Source organism: Triturus cristatus, chromosome 6, assembly GCF_964204655.1.
Source record: "Triturus cristatus chromosome 6, aTriCri1.1, whole genome shotgun sequence".
Lineage (NCBI taxonomy): Eukaryota > Metazoa > Chordata > Amphibia > Caudata > Salamandridae > Triturus > Triturus cristatus.
Genome location: NC_140589.1, coordinates 900,756,816 through 900,770,273, shown reverse-complemented (window position 1 = coordinate 900,770,273; position 13,458 = coordinate 900,756,816). Strand labels below are relative to the sequence as shown.

The window sequence follows — 13,458 nt, the reverse complement described above, 5'->3', positions numbered from 1 at the left end:
GCTTATGTTGCCCATCACCCCTTCCACCCCCACTCCCCGGGGACCTGTTGCCCATCACACCTGCCACCCCCACTCACAGGGGACCTGTTGCCCATCACCCCTGCCACCCCCACAAACAGGGGACCTGTTGCCCATCACCCCTGCCACCCCCAGCCATACGGCTGATGTTGCCCATAACCCCTGCCACCCCCACTCACAGGGGACTTGTTGCCCATCACCCCTGCCAGCCCCACCCATAGGGCTTATGTTGCCCATCACTACTGCCACCCCCACTCACCGGGGACCTGTTGCCCATCACCCCTGCCACCCCCACCCATAGGGCTGATGTTGCCCATCACTACTGCCACCCCCACTCACAGGGGACCTGTTGCCCATCACCCCTGCCACCCCCACAAACAGGGGACCTGTTGCCCATCACCCCTGCCACCCCCAGCCATAGGGCTGATGTTGCCCATCGCCCCTGCCACCCCCACTCACAGGGGACCTGTTGCCCATAACCCCTGCCACCCCCACTCACAGGGGACTTGTTGCCCATCACCCCTGCCAGCCCCACCCATAGGGCTTATGTTGCCCATCACTACTGCCACCCCCACTCACCGGGGACCTGTTGCCCATCACCCCTGCCACCCCCACCCATAGGGCTGATGTTGCCCATCACTACTGCCACCTCCACTCACAGGGGACCTGTTGCTCATCACCCCTGCCACCTCCACTCACAGGGGACCTGTTGCCCATCACCCTGCCACCCCCAGCCATAGGGCTTATGTTGCCCATCACCCCTGCCACCCCCACTCACAGGGGACCTTTTGCCCAATCTCCCCTGCCAACCCCACTCACATGGGACCTTTTGCCCATCACCCCTGCCACCCCCACCCATAGGGCTTATGTTGCCCATCACTACTGCCACCCCCACTCACAGGGGACCTGTTGCCCATCACCCCTGCCACCCCCACCCATAGGGCTTATGTTGCCCATCACTACTGCCACCCCCACTCACAGGGGACCTGTTGCCCATCACCCCTGCCACCCCCACTCACAGGGGACCTGTTGCCCATCACCCCTGCCACCCCCACTCACAGGGGACCTGTTGCCCATCACCCCTGCCACCCCCAGCCATAGGATGGGTGATGCGCAACACATCCAGCATACTCCAACATCAGGTATGCCTGCAAAATACATCCCCCTAACATCATGTCAACAGTGTGTAGTCTGTGACAAATGCCCACAACAGTGATTATGGCCACGAACATACAATGTAAGTAACAGCACATGTGTGACCAACACATGAGTGTGACATACACAAGGCAAGCATCACCATAGCACTGTGGCAATGTAAAAAGAACACCCCCTCACTGTGTAGAACAGAAGTTAAGTGTGGGCTTCCAAAATGCAGCAGATGTTGAGCATTGTGGTGATGGGGACTAAACCCCCCCTCATCACAGGGATCAAAAGGTAAGTGTCATCATGGTCAAAGCTGCAAATAACAAACAGCATGTATGATCCCTGCTCCCAACACATTAAACACTTCTGGGGCAAACTAGTGGTTGTGTCCTATACACACAGAGATGTGGTGAGGCTAACATGCTGTGAAAACATAACACACTCTCGGCCATGTGCAGACAAGCACCACACATGGGGGCTGACAATGCATAAAGTGAACAATGACACAAGAGCAGAAGTGACCATCACCAAGCATGCACACATCTCGAAAATAGACACACCAATCAAAAAAACGTGTAGACTGTAGGTGTCAGCTCACAAACTCACATTCCATGCCAGCAATGGCACCTAACAACCAGGATGAATGTGCACAATGATGTGATATGACTCACAGGGACAGCATGCAAAATCACAGAAACAGCATCCAGACAAAGGCCCACAACAGCAATACCAATGCACTGGTGCAGATGCACAAACACAAACAGGCACACTCACACTGCACATCTGACACAGCATGTGTGTGTGTGTCACAGTATCCCCAGGCAACTACACAACACATGAGGGGGGCAGAACCACAGTGACACAGATGTGGACACAGTGCCATACAAAAGTAAACCATCTTTGGGACACCCTCAGTGGGTAATCAGGCATTGAGAGATGAGAGGGAGCACAACAGACACATGTGACACAAGCTGGAATGAACACCAACTAACACAGCAAGAGACTGACACACAACAGCACTACCCCCAGGGACCAGACATTGGGGGGACACAAGTATGCATGACACCTCCACTGTGATGACAAAGGCAGATGTCGTACAAACTGGGAAACCCAGACATGTGTCCTGTTCCACAAACGTACATCACACATACACAAACAAAAATCACTCAGCATGGCCCCTCACCCATGGACAAACGGGAGCTAGGGGACCATCCATGCAAACATTCACATCAGTCCACCCTCAACACCACACACCCTGAACTGCAACAATGTGTATCTGTGAAGCCCACATGGATAGGTGACATTGCACATACACCCATGACAAACACAGGAATGTTGGGAGGAACCAAGGTGCACAGACACATCACACAAGGACAGTTTACAACCCTGGGGAATGACACACATACTGCACAGTATGCGGTACATGGCCATGACCTCAAAGCTCACGTAACCTCTAGAATCCCTGCCACAGTCCCAGGACAATGCAGAAGCCAAGGAGAACCACAAGGCACACATGCTGATACCTGCCAACATCGCAGCCATGAACCCGACAAGTGGGAGCAGTCACACACACATACAAATGTCTCAATCACTGAAAGGTACCACCAAGGGACAACTACATGATTTAGCAAATAAACAGGTGCCTTGAGGAACCCTGACTGTGTCCCATCTGTGTCTGACAACATCATCACCACTCAGAACTGACAAATCCCAATGATGATACACCAATTAACAGTAGTGTGTCATGCACCCACACATCTGGTAGCCGATTGGAAAAGTAGTGGGATGAACTCAGTACCACTCAGCAAGCATCAACAACAGGAACATATCAAGGGAACACTGTCTGTGTATGAACAGGGATGTGGACACACACATGCTCATACAACACACACCATGGGTCCAGGCCATGTCACTGGACAACACACTTACTTGAGGGGACCCAACTCCTGTGGAAGCCCAGCTGTGCCACACATATTTACCGCAAGTCTCACTCATGTCTGCAGAACACTTGGTCAGTCAGCCATCAGTTACCACACATTTAATGCTCTGGTCACAACAGCCTGGGTACGTGAGTCTCCCCTAAGTCATCTGCACATACCCAAAACATATGTTTAGCAAGTTGCACAGAGGACCCAGTTGCTCCTATTACAATGATGCCCACACCTGTAGGTCCAGTGATGAGGAGCACAAAGTATGTGGACGTGACAAATTGGACAATGGGAAGCACATCATATGTGCATGGGTGCAAGCCAGAGATGTGACCATGCAAATGAAATGCTCACAGAGAGAGGTCCACAAATAGTTGATCCTGACACACCCAGGTGGCTGCAAAGGATTACATGGATACCCACCAGAATAGGATACATATCTCATGGACCACAGGGAGTACCTCACAGCAACACATCAGTATTGAACATTGTAAACAAAGCATCACAGGTGCAAGGGCATGTTAAACATCATGAACATAATGTACAGCTAAATCTAGTTCACAGGGAGAAAGAAAAAAGCTTTATTCAGCATTTTAAAAGTTAAACGTCTGTGCAAACAAAAGGCCAATGGCCAGTCCATGTCCAAATGCCAAGGAGTGAAGTAGAGCGACAACTGTCACACCTTTCTTGCCTGCACTGCTAAGGACCGGGGTCATCCCTTGGGAGGGGCATACATGGGGGCAGGCCAGGCACCGCAGGGACAGGATCAGGGCGCAGCAGAAGGAGGCAGTGAAGAGGTGGTGGATGCAGGCGAGACACTTGCAACTGCAGTGGAGCTAACTGAAGTGGTGGATGCTGTCACAACTGTGGGGCACAAGTCAGATGGTGTGGGTGCCGGTACAACTCCAGTGGGAAGGTCAGATGGAGTGGATTGGCTCACCACTGCAGTGCCCAAGTCAGACGGGGTGGTGGTGGACTCCAAAGCAGTGCCTACATCCATGGGAGCGGAATGGGGGACAGATGAGGTTGGCAGGGCAGGGGGGGGGGGACACGGTTCCCACATCAGTGGCACTAACTGTCTGACCAGGTGTGGAGGAGCAAGTGCTAGGGGGGATGGCCTTAGTATTTTGGGGATGGTGTATCTGTGGGTGGGGGAACCCGGGGCAGGGAGTGGCGGGAGAACCTCTGGAGTGGTGGCCTGGGGGATGGAGGACGGAGACTTTGCCTTGGAGCTGCGTGGTGGCGGGGGGGTCTTGATCTTCTGGTGCCGGGGGGACTTGTGGGTGGGGGTCTCTGTCTGATTGCACCTGGGGGAGGGTGTCTGGGTGTGAGGGGCACTCCCCTCTGTGTGTGGGGACTTCCTCTTCCCCTTGTAATCAGGATCTGCAGGGGCGGTGGGGAAGAGGCCAAGGTCACAGAGAAAGAGCTTCTGGGGGGATGGGGTTGCAGGTGAGGCAAGGGAAGGGACTGGGAGGGAGAGGTCTCGGAGGACTGCGGAGTGGTTGTGGATGACTGTGTGTGTGTCTGCAAACCAGCCCCTGTGAGTGTGGAATCAGTCCCCTGCGCTTGCTTGTGTGCACGTCTAGACCTTGATTTGGGGGTTTCTGTGCGTGGGACAGGTAGGGTGCTAGGAATCATGGGTGGTGCAGGGGTAGGAGGGGTGCGGGTCTGTTGGAGGAGGGACACTGCTGCCGTCAGGGAGGAGGCCACGGACTGATTGGTCCTCTGTAGGGCAGACATGCCCGAGGAAATGCCCTCCATGAATGACACCAGTTGTGTCAACAGACCTGTGTGTGCATGGAGGACCTTCAGCATCGACGTCTGCCCTACATGGATCTGTCTAAGTAAGTCCACAGACCCCTCACTCAGGGCAGCAGGGGACGCAGGGGCAGGGGGTGCGGTGCCTGGCACAAAGGAGACATGCTCACGAACACGGGAGCCCACAGGGACCTTTGGGATGGGAGCCGATGGGAGGGTGGTGGTGGTGGTGGCGGGGACAGCCTCACGAGCTGGGGTTTGGTGGCTGCTGACACCCGCCTCCACAAGGGAGTCATCCTCAGAGCTGCTGTGGCCCTCAGCTGGGGATGATGGTGCTGAAGACTCCTCTGTGTGGCTCCACTCGCCCTCCGTGCCACTGAGTCCACCCGACTCCTCTCCTTCTGTCCCTGTCAGGCTCTGTGGCTCCTCCTGGTCCGTGGAGCTGTCCCCTCCTGTGGCCGTGGATGTATCTGGATAGGAATAGGAAGTAAGAGAACAACATCAGTCACCTGCACCAACTGCACACACCACAGTGAGTACATCACATCACAGGGCAAGCCCTGGCATCATCAGCTGAACACAGCTCAAAGTGCCAAAACTGTTTAGAATAAGACAATTGTCATTCTCAACATCAACCATGGCAAACGTATCCCTCCTTGACTTTCACACATATGTTCGTTGCATGTTGGATGCTAACACCCCAATGTGCCAACATGCACCACCCACACATTAGTTGTACATGCAAGTGAACATGTAGGAGTATGTCACTATACACACAGCACATCTCTTGCTACTGACTCAGTACAGGTGTCCGGATGAAGGGATGGGCAAAGACTCATTTCACATGCTTGTGATGCATGCCAGCAAGACACACTATGATGAACCCATGTCCTGATGGGCAATGCCACAATGGGGTGCATGGTGCACACTTGAACACAATGCAGGATCACTCATAGCAAGTTCAATGCCATGGCACTGGGATGCCCTGAAAGTCAGTCAACACTGTCTTCTGTCACAGGGGCAGGGCATCCAGACAACAACAATATGCACTGACTGACAATCCTAGCTCAGGGGTAAAGCTAGCTCTGCAGATGACCGGCGCACTTGCCCATCCCCCGCAAACAACATATCCAGGACCCAGAAGAACCCACATCATGCAAATCATACATATGAGTCTCTGCATACACAAATCCCTGTACACTAACACATCACAGTCTGCCATGCATGTAACCCAGCTGCATGAAGGACATATTTGCATACACCGATTTGTGCGCTGTCAGATGATCACACACCTATATGTCACACAGGTCTTGTCTCTTACAGTCCCATCTCAGATGTCATGCTGACACTCTGAATCATGGACACCCTAGTTGTACATAACAACAAACCACACCCTAATGACACAGAGGCAGACACCTGAGGGCAAATGTCACTAATCACAACCTGCAATTTCATACACAGGAGTGGGATTACAGAGTGTTTCTAAATGCCCTTGAGGAGCCATGACTGGCCAGGTCTACATGAAACAGTGTTTGGCCCTGGACAGTAGTCAGGTGGCTAAGCAAGTGTGACATACTTGATATACATACTCATGAGGCCCCAAAATTGGAGTCCCCTGCTGCATGGGTTTGTTTGAAATACCCCAGCCACATGTTGCGAGTCAGACCTGCAATTTGTACACATCTCAAGGGCACACACAGATCACATGTTAGATCTCAGGCATTGTGTAAACAATTGACCCACCCATGTAACACACAACAGAGTCACGAGACCAGATGCTGACCGGTAGCTGAAGCATAGCTGACTGCAGGGACACAGTGCCCTAGTGACACAAGCAACAGACTGTAGGGGCCACACCTGTGGAACAGATGAGGAGGGTGCATCACACAATTGAGGAACCTGAGTATTGGACTGCAAGACCTACGTAATGTGGAAGTGTGACCAGGCCAAAAGACTGCAATTAGCATGTCAGACATAGTACACAGATTAGGCATGGACTTACCCCCTTCCTGCTGCTGTCTGGCCTTCAGCTGCCTCTCCAGGTCCGGGAAGACCACCGCCAGTATCCGGAGCATGTGGGGAGTCAGGGTCCGGTGTCCGCCCCTCATGCGTGGAGGTGACAGCTTCAGCTGGACTCTATAGCTATCCTCCGGGTCCAGCCCCGAAGGTCCTGCCACACTCTTCTGGCAGTTGCGGATCCGGCGCTTGTAGACCCCCACAGAACGAACAGCCCGGGCGATGGTCAGCCAGATCTCCTGCTTCTGGTGGGCATCAACCTGTGAGGATGACAAAGTGAAAAGTACATTAACACACATGCCCCAGATTTGTGCAGCACACATTTGGATATACATGTCATCATCACAAAGGGAAATGAATTACACAGGTTGTGCAACCATGGGGAAGGAATAATCACCTGCATGTCTGACATGTTAACAATGCCTGGATAGTTTAAGCTTGCAATAATGCACTTTAGCAGCAGGGAACCTATTCATTACATGTACACACACACTTTGGGGGATGAAAGTAGTCATTGAGAATGCTTGCCACTGGTGTACACACTGCTAGCTAGTACTGCTAGTCAGCCAACATGCATAATTAGGAAGTCAGTGGACTGCACACTCACCTGCTCCCCTGGTTTCCCATAGAGCTTGCTGTACTGTGGAAGGAGCCCATCCAGCAGGGCCTGGTTCTCCTCCTCAGTGAAGGCTGGGGCCCTCTCCAGAGTACGTGCCATAGCAGGAGCCAGAGGATGCAGAGACAGCAGCAGTGGTAGCAGGGATGTGGTCCAGGAGCATGTAGTGCAGGAAAGTGAGCTCCCTGGGGGCCAGCCAGCCTTATATCTGTGCTGCAGAGGCAGAATCTGTGCCATGTGTCCCAAGTGATAGGTCCAACATGGTTGCATTCTATGATTCTGGCCAATCCATTTAAAAGTACGACTCGTACACGCCTTCCGCATCGTTCAAATCTTCACCTTCATGGAACACTTGAAATTGCAACATTGTTGTAGGCATCCAACTGAATTTCCAGTGCACAACTCGTACAAGTTTTGAATCCACATCCGTCTCCATGACAGTCCGGAGCCAATGGGTGCGCCCGGCTCGTTCAACTGACTGTACAACGCGTATTTTGAATATACACATGCACCTGTCTCCATACGATTCAATGGCCAAGGCGTACGCCTGTCTCGGACCATGCCTGTCCGACGCGTATGCATGATTGTCACCCGCGTCGGACCTCACTGCATTCAATGAGAAAGCGTACGCATGGCTCGGACATGACCAGTGCAATGCGTACGCATTGTCACCCACGTCGGACCTCATTGCATTCAATGACAAAGCATACGCATGGCTCGGACATGACACGTGCAATGCGTACGCATTGTCACCCGCGTCGGACCTCATTAGTGTGACTATTATACGGATGCAACACACATATACTGGCCAGGGACACCTGTGCACACCTACCACACTACAGCATTGGCCACACAGTGTCCCATGGCCTGTAAGACTTCATTGCCTGGGTATCTGGGGGGGCCACATCTGTTTTTTGGCTGGCACTTTGTGCAGCCACTACCAGGCTGTGCACGTGTACATGGGGGCAGAATCCTCTGTGTGTTGTGCACATTACAACTGTGATGTGCAATTGGACAGTAATGGGCATGAGTAACGGACACAGTGTCAGGTTGGATATGTTTAGGACAGGTCACATACACCCTGAGTCCTGGGGGTGATGGCATGTACGTCACAATGATACCTGTAGCCACAATACTGATGTGCACCCACAGTCTGTGTGCATGTTGTGTCTCAGAGGTGTCTGATCAAATGTTCCCAATGGGTGACAGTCTCCACATCCTTGTGGTATATGCATCAACCTTGATGGGGTGTGTGTCTAAGAGACGTACATGTCGTGCCGGCAGGTTCAACAGTGGCCACTACCTGTGGGACTTACACTTGCCTTGTGGTGTGTACGTGCTACGCCATGTCCATTGCTGTGTTGATGTGGCAATACAGGGAGCCTGGGTTTCTGCCTGGCAAAGATCTGTGATGCCTGGGAGACATGAGGCCTCAATTGTCACTGTGGTGTGTGTTTGGAACGTTGCAGCAGCACATAGGTTGGGTGACAGAGCCAGATGATTGGCCATTGCACTACATGGGACTCAAGTGGACATGTGGAATTGAGATGTGAGGTGGTGGTCTTGTAGGTGACATACGTGTCCATGACCAACAGCACACACCTCAGTACATTGTGTAATGTCATGAACTAGCATGTGATATTGATCGTGGTCATGGCCACATGGGTGGATGAACTAACAATCTTCCTTTGTGCATCTCTGTACTGCAGGGCACCAGCTGTCCATCGGCCATTCCCAGACCTTGCAACCATGCAGGAACGCGACTGCATCAGATGGTACCGCTTCACCAGGCCACTGATCGCGAAGTTGAGGGAGCAGTTGGCGCCACATCTGCTACCTGGCTGGACATACCCTACAGCACTGACCCCACTTCTTTGCTACTGGTACCTTCCAGTACACTGTGGCTACTGCTGGTGGGATGTCGCAAACGATGTTTAGTCGGGTGCTACGCGATGTCTTGAAGGGGATGTTGCAATTCCTTGAACTGTATATCAAGTTCCCGAACCCAGCTGAACTTCATGAAATAAAGGATGCCTTTTATACACTGGGGAGGATGCTGAACGTCATCGGATCTATTGATGGGAAACATGTTGCCCTGATACCACCACAGGCACATGAGCAGGCATACCGTAACAGGAAGCACTACCATTCGATCAATGCTCTGGTGGTCTGTCTTGCTGACATGTCAATCACACATGTGTGTGGACGGTTTCCTGGTTCTGCGCACGATGCCTACATTATGAGGAGTAGTCGCATTGCAATGCTGATGTCACAGATGCCAGCTCAGCATGCCTGGCTTGTCGGTGTGTACTGACTGTTTCTCATTGTGTGTGTTTGTCAATGTTGTATTCCGCACTCCTACAAAACTCAGGTACTTGTTCATTTTTGTGTGTGTAGGTGACTCCAGATACCCCAACATGCCGTGGTTGCTGACATCCCTCAGGAACCCTGTGACACCAGCCGAACTGCGCTACAATGAGGTACATGGTCGGAGCAGGAGGGTGATTGAGTGGACATTCGGCCTCCTGAAAAGCCGCTTTCGCTGCCTGGACAAGACCGGAGGGGCCCTCCCATATGAGCCTGCAAAGGTGTGCAAAATAATCCTTGTCTGCTGCATGCTACACAACATGGCGGTGTGGAAGGAGGTGCCTCTCATCCAGAATGACGATGACGATGACCAACGTCCGGCACCTGTGGAAGATCCCGGCCTGGGCCAATATGCCAGTGATGATGAAGATGATGGTGACGTCTGCTCACAGCTCATCAACAACTTCTTCACCTGAATGTGAGTTTCCATGGTTGTTATGTGAAGGTATGGAGGTAGCCTGGAATGTGTTGTGCCAGCTCTGTTGCTGTCTGAGTGTGTCTGTGTGCCACTTTTTTTTGGTTTTTTATGTTGCATCTTTTATATAGCGCGAACTTGACCGAAGGTATTGGAGCGCTGTACATGAGCACCGTATTTACATTACATATTCAGGCACGGGGAGATTAAGTGATTTGTCCAGAATCACAGGATGTGGACGCAACCTGGAGGCTCGAACCCTGGTTTCCTGCACCAATGTCGGCAGTTTAAGCCGACGGACCACATCCTCTCCCCTTGACTGGATGCATGCTGTGATGTGTCCATTCAGGTGGTGTGTACTCCACAATAGGGTAGTACTTCTAACTAGTGTTTGTGTAGGTGTCTTGCAACATGTTTTGTGCATGTGTATTGCATTTTGTCTCCTGTTCTTCTGTGCTTTTGACTGTATCTTGTCTCTCCTTCCCAGGGTACTTTGCCTGTTGTGTGGTCAACACTGACCCCCAACACCCAGAAGCCAACACCAGTGTGGAAGTTGACAATTCCCATCAACTGATGTACCACATATCCCTGGACTTCCATTCTCCAACACATTGGGAGCGTGTGTCCACTGTTACGTAGAATTACCGTGCAACTAGTGTGGAATAAACGTGTTCGTGGAGAAGTGTGGCTCAATGATTAGAGCGGCAGACCCTGATGCAGAGGTCTAGCCCGGGACCAGGGTTCAATTCCCCGCCTCGGCGGGTCTTGGGCTCAAAAGTTCCACGGACCTGATAATTCTCGCCTCGGTGCCTATTCCAATCATGGAGTCCCACTCTGCAACTCTGGGCAATAGCTTGCTTAATCTCCACAACGGCCCCCACATCGCTAAGGATGCCTGGCCTCCACCTTGGGGGTGCGCAGAAGTGGACGCCTCACAGGGAAAGCCAGGATGGGTTCCACAGTGGTATTCGTACAAGCGCCTTGAGACCCTTGCGGGTGAGTAGTGCGCTATACAAGTATCAAATTTATGTGTAATGAACCTGTGATATGCTTTGTTATGTGCGTTGTCTGTCTTCCCACATCTGAGTTATATCTGCTTAACTCACCTGTGGGTTGGTGTTGTGTCTGTGCATGCCAATGCGTTTCAGGTCAACATCATTGTGTGTGATGAGTAACATGGCCATGGTGAGTATGTTTTGTGTTGCCATATTGGTGTATCTCCCTCACATGTGTCACATCCCCATGACTCACCGTACGTTAGTCACATTGTTGCAGTATTTGGCATGCACTGTCTTGTGTAGCAGATCGACATCTCCCTGAACATGACAAGTTGGAATCACAACAGAGGAAAGTATGGTGTACTGGTGAGTTTATTTACAAACATGTGTGAGGGAAGTGCACAGGATGGTGGGTGCTGTACAGTGGCTTGGGAATCCAAAGTTCACATTGGTGTTGGAAGTGCTGGTAGATGAAATGTCCAGAGTAAAGTCCACAGTCATCTGATACATTGGCCCAACTTGAACCCTCCATGTCATGTGGGCGAGTTGTGTGTGATTGGACAAGGTGAACGGGTTGCGCACATGGAACATTGTCCAGAACAGGTTTAGAGGCCCTGGGGGATGTGCTGGGACATCTGCCTCTCACATGTCCTTCTTCGGACGACCCCTCTTCTTCCGGGGGGGGGATCCTCATGTGCAGGCCTCTGCGGTGCAGGGGACTCTCCGCCAGAGTCCTCCTCTCTCCCTGTGGCGCTGGCAGATGGTGTTTCGACAGATGTTGTGGGCACACAGGGGGGTGTGGACAGGTCGGTGTTGATCTGGCGGAGGCATTGTAGTATGTCACGATGCACCGCAGTAATGTCATCCCAATCGGCCTCCATGCGGGCATGGTGGGCGACCTGCTCGTGTTGCATGTCCTTGAGGATCCCCACTACCTGGCCAAATCCTCCGGTGCTATCCTGGTACGCATCTAAGATGCGTGCCAGGTGGGGGTCATCATGCAGTCCAGACCCCTCTGCAAGGCGCGCCCTGTGCCTCCCACCCCTCCCAGCACCCCTCTCCACACGGGCAGGACCAGCGGCGGTACGCACAGGTGACACTGGGACCCCTTGGGTGGTGTTGCTGGTGGTGTTTGCTGTAGCTTCCGGGGGGTCCGGTGTCCCTGTGCTGTGGATGTTGATTGGCCTTGGTCTGTCCGTGTTGGAGGGTGTGCCCTGTCGGTGTCTAGATGCTGGAGGCGTGGGTACGGGGGGCAGATGTTGATGCTGCTGGTGCTGCATGATGGCTCACACCGGAGGGGCCAGGTTGGTCGTCGTCATCCAAAGAGGACAGTGAGAGAGTCAGACCAGAGAGCTCAGTGTCCACCAGAGTCTGGGACTGGGTATCCTCAGCATTTGGTGCTGGGTGCCCAGCACCACCTGTGTTTGGAAGAGACACACAATGTGATTTATGTTTCTACATGCATCGTTGGTTCACAAACAGGACATTTTCTACTTTTCAAACAGATGCCTGCCTGTACACTGCTTTTTCCCAGCTTGTCACGGACAGAGTTTGATATTGTTGGTGGCCATTTCCCAGCATGGCCTTGTGCTCCCCACAACAGAGACCAGTGTCAGACATCTTGTCAGTCTCTTCCCACTCCCTGTGAGGCGAGTATGGTTCAGTTTGATCTTGCTGGGCCATGTGGGTGGGTGTAGGTTGTCTGTGACTGCGAGTTCCATCATACTCTTGGCTACACCCCCCTTCCCAGCATGCCCATACTTCCTCCCTCTTGACTCTGCTTCCCTGTGAGGGGTTGTGACAGCAATGGCAAGATGGCTGACTGTGAAGTCCTGATGTTTGTTGTTGGCCATTTCCCAGCATGGCCTTGTGCTCCCCACAACAGAGCCCAGTGTCAGACATCTTGTCAGTCCCTTCCCACTCCCTGTGAGGCGAGTATGGTTCATTTTGATCTTGCTGGGCCATGTGGGTGGGTGGGTGTAGGTTGTCTGTGACTGCGAGTCCCATCATAATCTTGGCTACACCCCCCTTCCCAGCATGCCCATACTTCCTCTTTCTTGACTCTGCTTCCCTGTGAGGGGGTGTGACACCAATGGCAAGATGGCTGACTGGGAAATCCTGGTGTTTGTTTGGCTACAAGTCCAAAGTGAGCCCCTGTGCTTCACACAGCAGCACCCAGTACGGGGTATCTTTTGCTGA

The 13,458-nt window shown here is 52.6% G+C and overlaps 1 protein-coding gene across 2 annotated transcripts in view; it reads left to right on the top strand.

Moving 5' to 3' along the window:
• Positions 1–13,458, top strand: part of LOC146820763 (MFS-type transporter SLC18B1-like) — a 709,940-nt gene that overhangs the window by 339,614 nt on the left and 356,868 nt on the right. The window lies entirely within an intron of this gene.